This window comes from Symphalangus syndactylus, chromosome 19 (assembly GCF_028878055.3).
Source record: "Symphalangus syndactylus isolate Jambi chromosome 19, NHGRI_mSymSyn1-v2.1_pri, whole genome shotgun sequence".
NCBI classification, from domain to species: Eukaryota; Metazoa; Chordata; class Mammalia; order Primates; family Hylobatidae; genus Symphalangus; species Symphalangus syndactylus.
In genome coordinates this window covers 85,268,315-85,280,967 of record NC_072434.2, presented here as the reverse complement: position 1 = coordinate 85,280,967, position 12,653 = coordinate 85,268,315, and the positions used below count along the sequence as shown (strand labels likewise).

The 12,653-nt window shown below is 36.8% G+C and overlaps 1 protein-coding gene and 1 pseudogene across 20 annotated transcripts in view; one reads left to right on the top strand and one right to left on the bottom strand.

Moving 5' to 3' along the window:
- The window catches only part of RGS7 (regulator of G protein signaling 7), a 583,792-nt gene that overhangs the window by 450,527 nt on the left and 120,612 nt on the right, over positions 1 to 12,653 (top strand). The window lies entirely within an intron of this gene.
- LOC129458114 (heterogeneous nuclear ribonucleoprotein A1-like) lies at positions 1,733 to 2,943 on the bottom strand (annotated as a pseudogene).

Sequence of the window (12,653 nt, the reverse complement as noted above, 5' to 3'; positions counted from 1 at the left end):
GATGTTGAGCACTTTTTCACATGCATATTTGCCAAGTGTTTATCTTCTTTGTTGAGTTTTCTGTTCAGATATTATATTTTGCCAATTTTTTAATTGGGTTGTTGTTTTCTTACTGTTGAATTCTAAGAGTCCCTTGTATATTGAGGATACCAGTGCTTTATCAGATATGTTTTGCAAAGATTTTCCCCCGGTCTGTAGTTTGTCTTTCATTGTCTTAATGGTGTATTTAAAAGAATCAAAGTTTTAAATTTTAATAAATTCTAACTTACAATTTTTTCTTATAGATTGTGCTTTTGATGTTGCATCTAAAAAGTAATTGCCGAACTCAAGGTCACCTAAATTTTCTATGTTACATTCTAAAGGTTTTATAGTTTTACATTTTATTTTTAGTTCTATAATTTATTTCAAGTTAATTTTTGTAAAATTAGTAAAATCTGGAGTCTATATTTTTTTTTTGCATGTAGAGGTCTAGTTGTTCCAGCGCCATTTTTTGAAAATAGGATCTTCTCTCCACTCGATTACCTTTTCTAACTTGTCTAAGTCTCTTCCTGAAATCTCTATTCTTTTTCCTTGATTTATTTTTTCTCTTCTTTTGCCAATACCACACTGCCTCAATTACTATAAGTTTATAGTAAGTTTTGAAGTTTGGTAGTGTCAACTCTCTGTCATTGCATTCCTTCAGTATTGTGTTGTCTAATTTGGGTCTTTTGCTTTCCACTTCAACTTTGGAATCAGTTTGTCAATATCCTCAAAGTATGCTAGGATTTATACGGAGATTGCATTGAATTCACAGGTCAAGTTGGAAAGAACTCACATCTTAATAATATTAAGTCTTCTTATCCACATATTTGGTATGTCTTTCCATTGATTTTGATCTTTGATTTCTTTTAAAAGAATTTTGTACTCTTATTAATATATATCTTCTATATACTTTGTTAGATGTATGCCTAAGTTTTGCTGCTTATGAATTTCAAATTTTCATTCCTGGTACATAGGAAAACCACTGACTTTTTCTGTACCCTGCAACTTTGCTATGATTACTTAGTTCTAAGAGTTTTTGTTGTGGTTGTTTCTTTGAGATTGTCTACCTAGACAAGCATGTCTTCCTGAACAAAGACTTATTTCATCCTTTTCAAACTGTATACCTTTTTTTTCTTTTTCTTGTCTTATTCCATTACCTAGGACTCCAGTACAATGGAAATAGGAGTAGTGAGAGGGGACATTCTTGCATTTGTCCTTATTTTAGTGGGAAAGCATCTAGTTTTTTTTTTTTTCTTCAAGAGAATTAAATCATTTATTGATTACACATGGTAATGGATGATACACAAGCTTCATTCCCATCTATAATTTTATCTGGTACCATTGTTCAACTTAGTATATTGCATAGGATGTGCCAACACTCATTTTTATAACCAATAATTTTATGATTTTGCTGGGTAATTCCTTTTAATGGTGAACTTCAGGTCCCAACAGTAACTATCAGTTCAACTATACCAAGGTTTCTGAAGACAATGGCTTCTCCACCCAAGCAGGTTGTATATAAATTCCAAATAGAACCTGGCATCACCCTGAAGGAATTCTAACTTCACACTGTTGGGGGAAATTTACCAAGATGGCTTCAGAGCAGACTAACTTTATACAGTACATTTAAAAAAAAAAAGACATTTATTCAGCATCAGGATCAAACTATTACATTTAGCAATCAACAGCATGGGTGCAAAAAAAATCTACATTAAAACCCTTTGTTGGAATGCTTTACACTTTTCACAGAACAGAGACTAAAATAACCTGTTATACAATTAGTCACAAATACAGTCCTCAAGTTTTTTGCCCATTCACATGAGTATTTGTGTAAAACATATCTTCTTTGTAGCAGCGAGGCCCTGCCACCACTGTGCTTGGCTGAGTTCACAAATCTGTGGTAACCTGTAGCTTCCCTGTCACTTCTCTGGCTCTCTTCTTCTGCGAAGCTTTGTTTCCTAATTGAAATCTTCTGCCACTGCCATAGCTACTGCTGTTACTGGAACTGCCATAGCCACCTTGGTTTCATGGTTTGACAAAATATTGGCCTCCATCACCACAGAGGCCAGAGCTTCTGCCTCCAAAATTTCCTCCCTTCATGGGTCCAAAATGTGAAGATTGATTGTTGTAATTGCCAAAATCATTGTAGCTTCCACCACCTCCAAAATTGCTTCCATCATTACCAAATCCATTGTAGCCATCCCCACTGCCACCATATCCACCACCACCACAGCTGCCACCAAAGCCATCATGACCACTGAAGTTTCCTCCACGACCAAAGTTGTCATTCCCACCGAAACCACTGCCACGATCACCACCAAAGTTTCCGGAACCACTTCGACTTCTTTGGCTGCATGAAGTACTAGCTATCTCCTGCTTTGACGGGGCTTTCCTAACTTCACAGTTGTGGCCATTCACAGTATGGTATTTCTGAATGACGGTCTTATCCACGGAGTCATGGTCATCAAAGGTTACAAAGGCAAAGCCCCTTTTCTTGCCACTGCCTCAGTCAGTCATGATTTCAATCCCTTCAATTTTTCCAAACTGTTCAAAATAATCTCTTAGGTGATGTTCTTCTGTGTCTTCTTTAATGCCACCAACAAATATCTTTTTCACAGTTAAGTGGGCACCTGGTCTTTGAGAATCTTCTCTTGAGACAGCTCTCTTTGGTTCCACAACTCTCCCATCCACCTTGTGTGGCCTTCCATTCATGGCCACATCCCCATTCTCCACAGTGGCCTATGTGACAAACCCAAAGCCCATGGAGCGCTTGGTGTTTGAATCTCTCATTACCACACAGTCCGTGAGCATTCCCCATTGCTCAAAATGGCCCCTCAGGCTCTCACCTTGTTTCAAAGCTCAGCCCTGCAATGAAGAGCTTCTTCAGCTGTTCGACTCTTTAGGAGACTCTGACTTAGGCATGAGGGCAGGGAGAAGAGAGACTTTTCATTTTGTACTATATTAGCTGTAGGTTTTTTGCAGGCATTTTTTTTTTTTTATCAAGTTGGGAACATTCCTCTATATTTCTAGTTTGCTAAGGGTTTTTATCATGACTGGTGCTAGATTTTGGCAAATGATTTCTCTGCATATATTGATATGATTGCATGATTTTTCTTTAGCCTGTTGATGTGATGGGTTACATTAATTGATGTAGAAATTGCCAACCATCCTTGCATACATGAAATAAATATCACCTGGTCATGATGTACAATATTTTATACATTGTTGGATATAATATGCTAATATTTTGTTGGTGGTTTTTGCATCTATGTTTATGAGAGATATTGGTCTGTAGTCTTCCTTTTTGGTAATTTTTTATGACTTTGGTATTAGAGTAATGCTGGCCTTGTAGAATTAGTTAGAAAATATTCCTCTTCTTCTATTTGCTGGAAGAGATTGTACGGAGTATTATTTCTTCCTCAAATGTTTGGTAGAATTCCCCAGTGATGTTATCTGGGCTTGGTGGCTTTCTGTTTTGGTAAGCTGTTATTGTTGATTCAATTTCTTCAGTAAGTATAAGCCTATTCAGATTATCTATTTCTCCTAGTGTGAGTTTCAGTAGATTGTATCTTTCAAAAACTTTGTTCATTTTAACCTAAGTTATCAAATTTGTGGGGTTGAGTTGTTCATAATATTCTTTTACTATTTTTAGGATAAAGGGGATCAGTAGTGATGGCCTCCTTTTCAGTTATTATACTAGTAATTGGTGTCTTCTTTTTTTTTTTCTTAATTAGCCTGGCTAGAGGCTCATCAATATTAATTGTTTTAAGCTCCCAGATTTTGGTTTCGTTGAATTTCTCTATTGATTTTCAATTTTATTGATTTCTGCTCTGATTTTTATTATTTATTTTCTTCTATTTGGTTTAGATTTAATTTGCTTTTGTTCTTCTAGTTTTCTAAGATGGGAATTTAGATTATTGATTTTAGGTCTTTCTTTATTCTAATATATGCATTCAATTTCCTTCTAGGCACTGCTTTCACTACATCCTGTGAATTTTGATAACACATATTTTCATTTTCATTTAGCTTGAAATACTTTAAAATTTCTCCTGAGACTTCTTCTTTGGCCTGTGTGTTATTTAGAAGTGTACTGTTTAATTTTTAGGTACTTTGAGATTTTCCAGCTATCTTTCTGTTGTTGATTTCTAGTTTAATTCTATTGTTTGAGATCATACTTTGAAAGACTTCTACTCTTTTACATTTTTAAGGTGTGTCTTATGACCCAGATTGTGGTCTATATTGGTGCATGTCATGAGAACTTGAGATGATTATAGATTCTGCTGCTGTTGCATTAATTATTCTATAAATGGCCATTAAAATTCAGCTGATTGATGGTGCTGCTCAGTTTGATTCTGTCCTTCCTGATTTTCTGCCTGCTAGATCTGTCAACTGCAGATATATGTGTGTGGAAGCCTCCAATGATAGTAATTATTTATCCATTTCTCTTTGTAATCTGTCAATTTTTACCTCAAGTATTTTGATGATCTGTCATTAAGCATATACATATTAAGACTGTTATGTCTTCGTGGAGAATTGAACCTTCTATTGTTATGCGATAAAAGAACTTTATCCCTGAAAATTCTTTTTCTTGAGTCTTTGTCTGAAATTAATTTATCTAATTTAGCTTTATTTTCATTAGTTTTAGCATGGTATATCTTTCCTCATCCTAATCTATCTGTGTCTTTGTATTTAAAGCAAGTTTCTTGTAAACAGAATATAGTTGGTTCTGTTTTATATCTACTCTGATAGTCCCTGTCTTTTATTTGATGTATATTATTCACATTTAAAGTGATTATTAATATAGTTAGTTTAATATCTGTAACTGTTACATTAATGTTTATAACTTTTATATTAGTTTCCTTTTGTCTTCCTGTCTCTTTCTGCCTTCTCTGATTTTAAATGAACATTTTATATAATTCTATTTTCCCTTTTTGCCCAGTATCAATTATAATTCCTTTTAAATGTCTTACGGTTTTTCTAGAGTTTGCAATATACATTTACAACGAATCCAAGTCCATTTTTAGATAACACTGTACATTTAACATGTAATGCAAGTATCCCATAACAGAGTATTCCTACTTTCTACTTCTTATCTCTTATAGTATTGCTGTCATTCCTTTCCTTTAGGCTATAACCACCAATTACATTGTTGCTGGTACCATTTTGAACACTTTTTTATCCGTCAGATCAATTAAGAAACTTTTCATAAGGAGATTTTGTTTGACCTTCATTTATTCCTTCTCTAATAGTCTTCCTTTCTTTATGTAGTTTCAACCTATATCATTCTCCCTTTTTCTGAAGAACTGTTTTTAAACATTCTTTTCAAGGCAGGTCTTTTGTCAACAAATTCTCTCAGTTTTTGTTTGTCTAAGAAAGTCTTTATTTTTCCTTCACTTTTGATAATTCCACAAGATATGGAATTCTAGGTTAATGGGTTTTTTCTTTAGAGACTTTAAATCTATCACCCCACTTTCTTCTTGCTTGCATGGTTTCTGATGAGAAATTCAAAGCAGTTATTATATTTTTTCTCTCCAGGTAAGGTTTCCCTCACCCCATCCACCCTTGCTCCTTTCAAAGTTTCTCTTCATGTTTGGTTCTCTGAAGTCAAAATATGATATGTCTGTGGTTGCTCTGATAGTTATCGTGTTTGGTGTTGTTTGAGTTTCCTGGTTTTGTGGCTTGGTGGATTCATTTGCTGCCACCATAACAAAATATAACAGATTGTATGGCTTAGACAATAGAAATTTATTATCTCATCAATAAATGTGAGGGTAGAAGTGCTCTGGATACTGGAAGTCCAAGAACAAGGTGCTGGCAGGATTGATTTCTCTTGAGGCTGTCTCCTTGGCTTTCAGAAGGCCACCTTCCCCTGAGTGCTCACATGGCCTTTTCTCTGTATAGCCCCATCTCCTGAGTCTCTTCCTCTTAGAACGACACCAGTCATTATTGGATTGGGACCTCACCCTTATGATCTCATGTGACCTTAATTACCTCTTTAATGGCTTTATCTCTAAATACAGCCACGTTCTGAGGTTACTGGGAGTTAGGGCTTTGACATAAGGTGAGGCTGGGGGAACAGGAGGACATAATTAAGCTCATAACAATATCTATCATTAACTTGGGGGAAAATCTCAGTTATTATTGCTTCAAATATGCCTTCTGTTCTTTTCTCTTTCTTCTCTGATTTTCCCATTACATGCATGTTATGCCTTTTATATTATAATTACCCCACAGTTCTTAGACACTCTGTTCTGTCCTCTCTTTCTCTCTCTATTTTTTTTTTGTTTTTGACAATATCTCACTCTGTCACCCAGGCTGAAGTACAATGGCATGATCTTGGCTCACTGCAACCTCTGCCTCCTGAGTTCAAGCAATTCTCATGCTCAGCCTCCTTAATAGCTGGCATTACAAGCATGCGCCACCATGCACTAATTTTTTTTTTTTTTTTTTTGTATTTTTAGTAGACACAGGGTTTCACCATGTTGGCCAGGCTGGTCTTAAACTCCTGGCCTCAAGTGATCAGCCTGCCTTGGCCTCCCAAAGTGCTGGGATTGCAGCATGATCCACTGAGCCTGACATGTCCTCTCTTTTTATACATTCTTTTCTCTTTGTATTTCAGTTTGGAAGTTTCTTTTGACACATGTCCAAACTCTACTGATTCTTTCCTCAATCGTGTCCAGTCTATTGATGAACTAATTTTTCATTCTTCATCTCTATTACATTTTTTATTTCTTGAATTTCATCATAGTTCCTTTTAATTTCATATCTGATGATTCCCATATATTTTCCATATTTAGTCAGGTTCTCATGCTTGCTCTGACTCTTCAAACTGTATTTTTGTCTTTTAGTGTGCCTTGGAATTTTTTTTGTTGTTGACAATAGGATGTGATGTACTAAATAAATGAGGCGTACAGGCCATTACTGTGAGGTTTTATGTTTATCTGGCTAGGAATTGAGCTGTGTTTACTGTTTGCTGTAGCTAGAGGCTTTAGAGGGTAATATCTCCTCTGACGTCCTTGTTTTTAATTCCCTGCTGTTGTCTTCGGGTTTTCCTAGAAACTTCTTCTTAAATAAAGTATGGGTCATACAGTTCTTTCCGTTGTGTTCATCTGTTATTATACAGGAGCCCTACTGGTATTGTGGTAAGGTGCAGGGGAAGGGGGATGCTTTGTATAATCTGATGATCAGGACTCAGTCCCACAGTGAGCCTCTACCCCTGGGCAGTGATCTCCACACGTGCTCCTTGGGTTTTTGGGGTTTTTCCTCTTTAGGTGCAATGGGAAGGATAGAGGGCCTGGAGTTGGGTGTTTCCCTACTCCCAGGTGGTTTAGGCTCTGCTATAATCTCAGTCTGTTGGGTTCTAGGTAATACAGTTTCTTTTGAGACAGGCCGTTGTTAAGAAGAACCGAGTGACCTGGGTGTATTTCAGAATGGTTACTTTTTCCCTCTCCCTTGTTGGAAGCATCAGGAAATTTCTCCCTGACCCTCATTGTGCAAACCTAGTAGGGCTCCTGGAAGTAAAAGTCACAAATGTGTGGCAGCCCCCTTAAAGCTGCTCCCTGATCCTCAAAGGAGTTTTTAATGCTCAAATTAATCCACACTGAGCCTCGAACAACTAATCAGTTGCAGTTTAAGTTCTTCTATCCCAATGTTGGTTTTCCCAAAGGTTTCTGTTACACTAGGTCATGATTCTCTGTACATTTCTGTCTTTGTCTCCAATCATGGGGTCAATGGTTTGCCCTCTGACATCAATCCTCTGAGGGATTTAAGAGGAATTGTTGGTTTTTACTTCTTCAGCTTTTTTTTCTTTGTGAGATTGGATGGGAGGGATGACTTCCAAGCTCCTTAAATGCCAGAGCAGACTCCAGAGAGCAGATTTTTGCAAGGGAAAGAAGGATAAACAAAGCATGACTATGTTGTTTTTATTTATTTATTTTGTTTCTGCTTTTCTTTCTTTTTTACACCCCCTTCAGTATTTCTACATGGAATAGTCTCTGAGTCAACCTCTGAGAGTAATGGGATACTTAAAGTTGGTTGTTTCTTCTCCATGAGTTCTCCCTTTCCAATGAGCTTTAGAAAGTATCTGAAATCCAGCCATTGGTGTCATGGAAAATGTCTCTTTTGAGGTAATTATTTTCCCCGTTGGTTTCCCTTTAGCTTTGGAGCTGCTGTGAAACAGAAAAGGAGAGAAACCTGGCACTCTCAATTGGCAGGGCATGGATAAAAGGAGAGAGAAATAAAATAAGATTGTATTTATCTAAGCAGAATGCTAATAAGACTTGCATGTTTTTAAACTTTATACATTTTCTACCATCAACCTGTAAAGAATAAAATTAGCATGTTAATGTTCCAATGTTTGTTCTCAAAGCTATCATAATCGATGAGTGTTTCTAAATTGATGTGCCCTGGAACAAGATCAGAGATAGATCCAGGAAGAAAAATAAAACATTACATCTTACCAGGAATATCTCATCATCATTCAAAATTACAGATGCTCTGGGATAACTGCAATTTTAAAGCACAAAATAAGCAACATTAAAAATATCCACTGATTCAGCCAAATTGCAGTAGTGTAGTCTCCTAATTTGTGAAAGTGATGGACTTTCACATAACTTCCTTAATAAAAAGGAACTAATTTTAGCAAAAACGAACAACAACAAATCCCATTTTAGCAAAAACGAACAACAACAAAACCCATTACCTAATATGACAGTGAGAACCAACTCATTGTGTAAGACTATTTATTAAAAGGAACTAAAACATTTAAGGCATCTTAAAAATGAAAATTATGGCCCAAAGTATTCTACTCCTTCCGAAAATATTCCAAGTTTTTGTCATTTCAAAACACAAAACTTCCTGATCAAATGTGTAAGTCATTAAAAGGTCTGGCTTTTACCTTATTTATACAAGGACTAAAACATCTGATTTACTCTCTAACCCAGATTTTTACATGTAGGTATGCATGTATATGAATAATGCTCATGCATATAAATGTATTATATGCATACTTACATCATGCATACATACAAAATAAAAACAGTTATTCACATGGAGATTAAAATATTCTGAAACATGGTATCTGTAAAATAAAATTAAAACCATATTAATATGTTTGGGATGTATCCCTGGTTTATAATCTCAATCTCTAGAAATGCTCTCTGTTGTACTAAAAATAGCTTCAGATATTAACTGAGCCACCAGCTTGGAAGTGTTTTGCTGGTTGTCTCTCCAAATGCTGAAGCAAGCCTGCTGAGATTAATTCCTACCGACCTATGCTACTGGTTTCCAGTTTGGCTCCTTCCTCCCTGTAAGTATGCAGGCTTGTAGTCTTTTCATCTAAACCCATCAGCAGAGATATGAAAAGAGAAATAGAAAATATTTGGTAGCAATAGATATTCAAACAAGCCTAATTAGTGTCTGTTTTATTTTGTGTCTTTACATTATTACTCATATAGTATACAAGAAAAAAAATTCCATTAGTGAAAACAGAGTATGCATATGTAAATATATATATTTATTTATATATTAAAAATTATGTGTGTGTGTGTGTGTGTGTGTGTGTGTTGGGAGTGAGGAAAGAATGATTGCTTTATGTATAAAGCCCAAAATTGGAAGCCTTGAAATTCATTACAATTTGAACTCAGCAAAAGAAGCAATGTGCTTCCCAAGAAGGAACTAGTTCTGAAGCCTTTACAGGTCATTAGAATATTTTGAGGATTGGCCATCTCTCAAGTACATTATATTTTACTATTTCTTGAAATGTGGCCCTGACTTGCCTGTGACAATGGGGCTGATTTTGAAGTACAGATTACTGGCCTCTTTCCCAACCAATTAAATCTGGGCTGTAGCTCAAGCATTGACATTATTAATAAGCTCTTCCAGATGTACATTAAAGTGTAAAAACCATTATATATTTAGTTTACTGGGACAAATTAATTTGATATTTGCATTTCTGGTGGTTTGTACTTTTTGTCTCATTTTAAATGGTTACTCCTGCTTGTCCAACTACATTTTAAATAATAGTATATCAGAAATTGGAATAACACTTACCAGCTTACATCACACCTTTACATACATTATCTGATTTAATCCCTCACAGAAAATCTTTTTTTTTTTTTTTTATTTGAGACGGAGTCTTGCTGTGTCGCCCAGGCTGGAGTGCAGTGGCGCGATCTCACCTCTGCAAGCTCCACCTCCTGGGTTCACGCCATTCTCCTGCCTCACCCTCCCAAGTAGCTGGGACTACAGGCCCCTGCCACCTCGCCTGGCTAATTTTTTTTTTTGGTATTTTTAGTAGAGAGGGGGTTTCACCATGTTAGCCAGGATGGTCTCCATCTCCTAACCTCATGATCCGCACACCTCAGCCTCCCAAAGTGCTGGGATTACAGGCGTGAGCCACCGCGCCCAGCCAGAAAATCTTTAAAGTACAGTAAGCCATACTCTACAAGTGAAAATTACAGTCAGATAGATAGAGGACCTACCCTATGACTAAAAACAATTGAGCCAGGATTGGAACCCAAGGTTTCTGACTGGGTTTTACGCTTTTCTCACTCCATCAGACTTGCCTCAAATTCATGGTCCACTGGGCATGAGTGTTTTTCAGTTGGATTTCCATACCATTGTTGTGTTTACAAGACTTAAAGATAGCTGGATGTTTAGCTATAGGCGCCCAGTATGCAGTGGCTATCCAATTCTAAATTAAAGACAAGAGATTGGTGTTGGACAGAAAGATTTTTGAGTCACTAGAGTCAGGTTATAGTTAAAGCCATGGTCGTGGATGAGGTCATTCAGAGAGGACATGTAGACGAGACAAAAAGACGGCCCATGTTGGAACCTAGAGAACATTAACAGTTAAGAAGAAATCACCAGAAGAAGAACCAAGAGAGAAAATGAGAGATGTAGGGAGATCAGATTTCAGGGAGAGAATGAGAGGTGAAGAAGCAAAGGCAGCAGTAACCTTGGACTGCTTTCCCAAGTATTTGGCAATGAAATGAGAGAAAGCGATGGATGGATGGATGAATAGATAAGGGGAAAAAGAGAGAGAAAGAACCTCCCTGCAAGATGTAAATGATGCTGAGTCAGTGGTATGGTGTTCAATATGGAAGGGAGTTGGATTTATTTGGGAATTAAAAGGAAGCTTCAATGAAAGGAGAGAAATTGAGAGAGAGAAAGACAATCAATGCATCTGGCACAGATGTTTAGCTTTTGCCCAGGATATAGTAGGAATGAACTAGAGAATTCTTTTAAAAAAATTTTTTTTAATTGGCCAGGTACGATGGCTCAGGCCTGTAATCCCAGCACTTTGGGAGGCTGAGGCAGGTGGATCATTGCCTGGTCTGACCAACATGGAGAAACCCCATCTCTGCTAAAAATAAAAAAAATTAGTTGGGCGTTGTGGCGCACACCTGTAATTCCAGGTACTTGGGAGGCTGAGGCATGAGAATCCCCTTGAACCTGGGAGGTGGAGGTTGCAGTGAGCTGAGATCACACCACTGCACTCCAGCCTGGGCCACAGAGTGAGACTCTGTCTCAAAAAAATATTAATTGACACATTAATAGTTGTACGTATTTATAGGGTACATAGTGATGTTGCAATACATATAATGTACGGTGATTAGATCAGGGTAATTAGCATATTCATTATCTCAAACATTATTATTTCTTTGTGCTGGGAACATTCAGTATCCTCTTTCTAGCTCTTTGAAACCATGCATTATCGTTAACTATAGTCATGTTACAGTGCTACAGAACACTAGAACTTATTCCTCCTCTCTAGCTCTAAATTTCTATCCTTTAACAAATCTCTCCCTAACCCCTCCTCCTCCTACCTGTCCCCGCCTCTAGTTTCCTCTGTTCTACTTTTTGCTTCTGTCAGATCAACTATTTTTTAGCTTCCACATATGAGTGAGCACATGCATTGTTTAACTTTCTGTTTCTGGCTTATTTCACCTACTGTAATGTCCTCTGGTTTCAAGGGCCAAATGCCCCACATTTATTTACATACAAACCGTGTTCCATAGAACTTTGATGGATAGAGTACATCACACCTGACAGCAGCAAGACCTTTTGAGGAACTGAACCTTGATGACAGTATATCGTGCAAGTATCTATATATATACAAAATAATTTCTTTCCTTAAAAAAATGTTCAAAATATGTTCAGGGATTAAATACAAGATATAAAATTACGAAAGCAAGCACAAAACAAAACCAAATATCAGAACTTTCCCAAAGAACCACAAACGGAGGGGACAGAAGAGCATGTCTACTGCACTTTAATAAAGCGGGGCTACCAATGCTAAATACACTTACTGAAGTGACTGAACTAAACCCAGGTGGCTCAGTGTTTAATTTAATGGCCAGTTGCAATACAAAGGTGGCTGCACTGATAAGTCAGTGGTTGACGCTGTGCATCCCAACTTCAAGTACCAGAACATTTGCCAGTAGCACCCGGAACAGGAAAGCCTCAATTCCTTAGACAGCAAAAGGTTAAGTCAACTGTGTCAAGAGCCAGAGAAATACTTGATATTCTTAAATGCATTTCTATCATAGTTAATAAATTACATGACAAAAACCTGACTATATAGATCTATTGGCCTACTACTTCTATTGTAGTCCAGCCCTTTCATAACT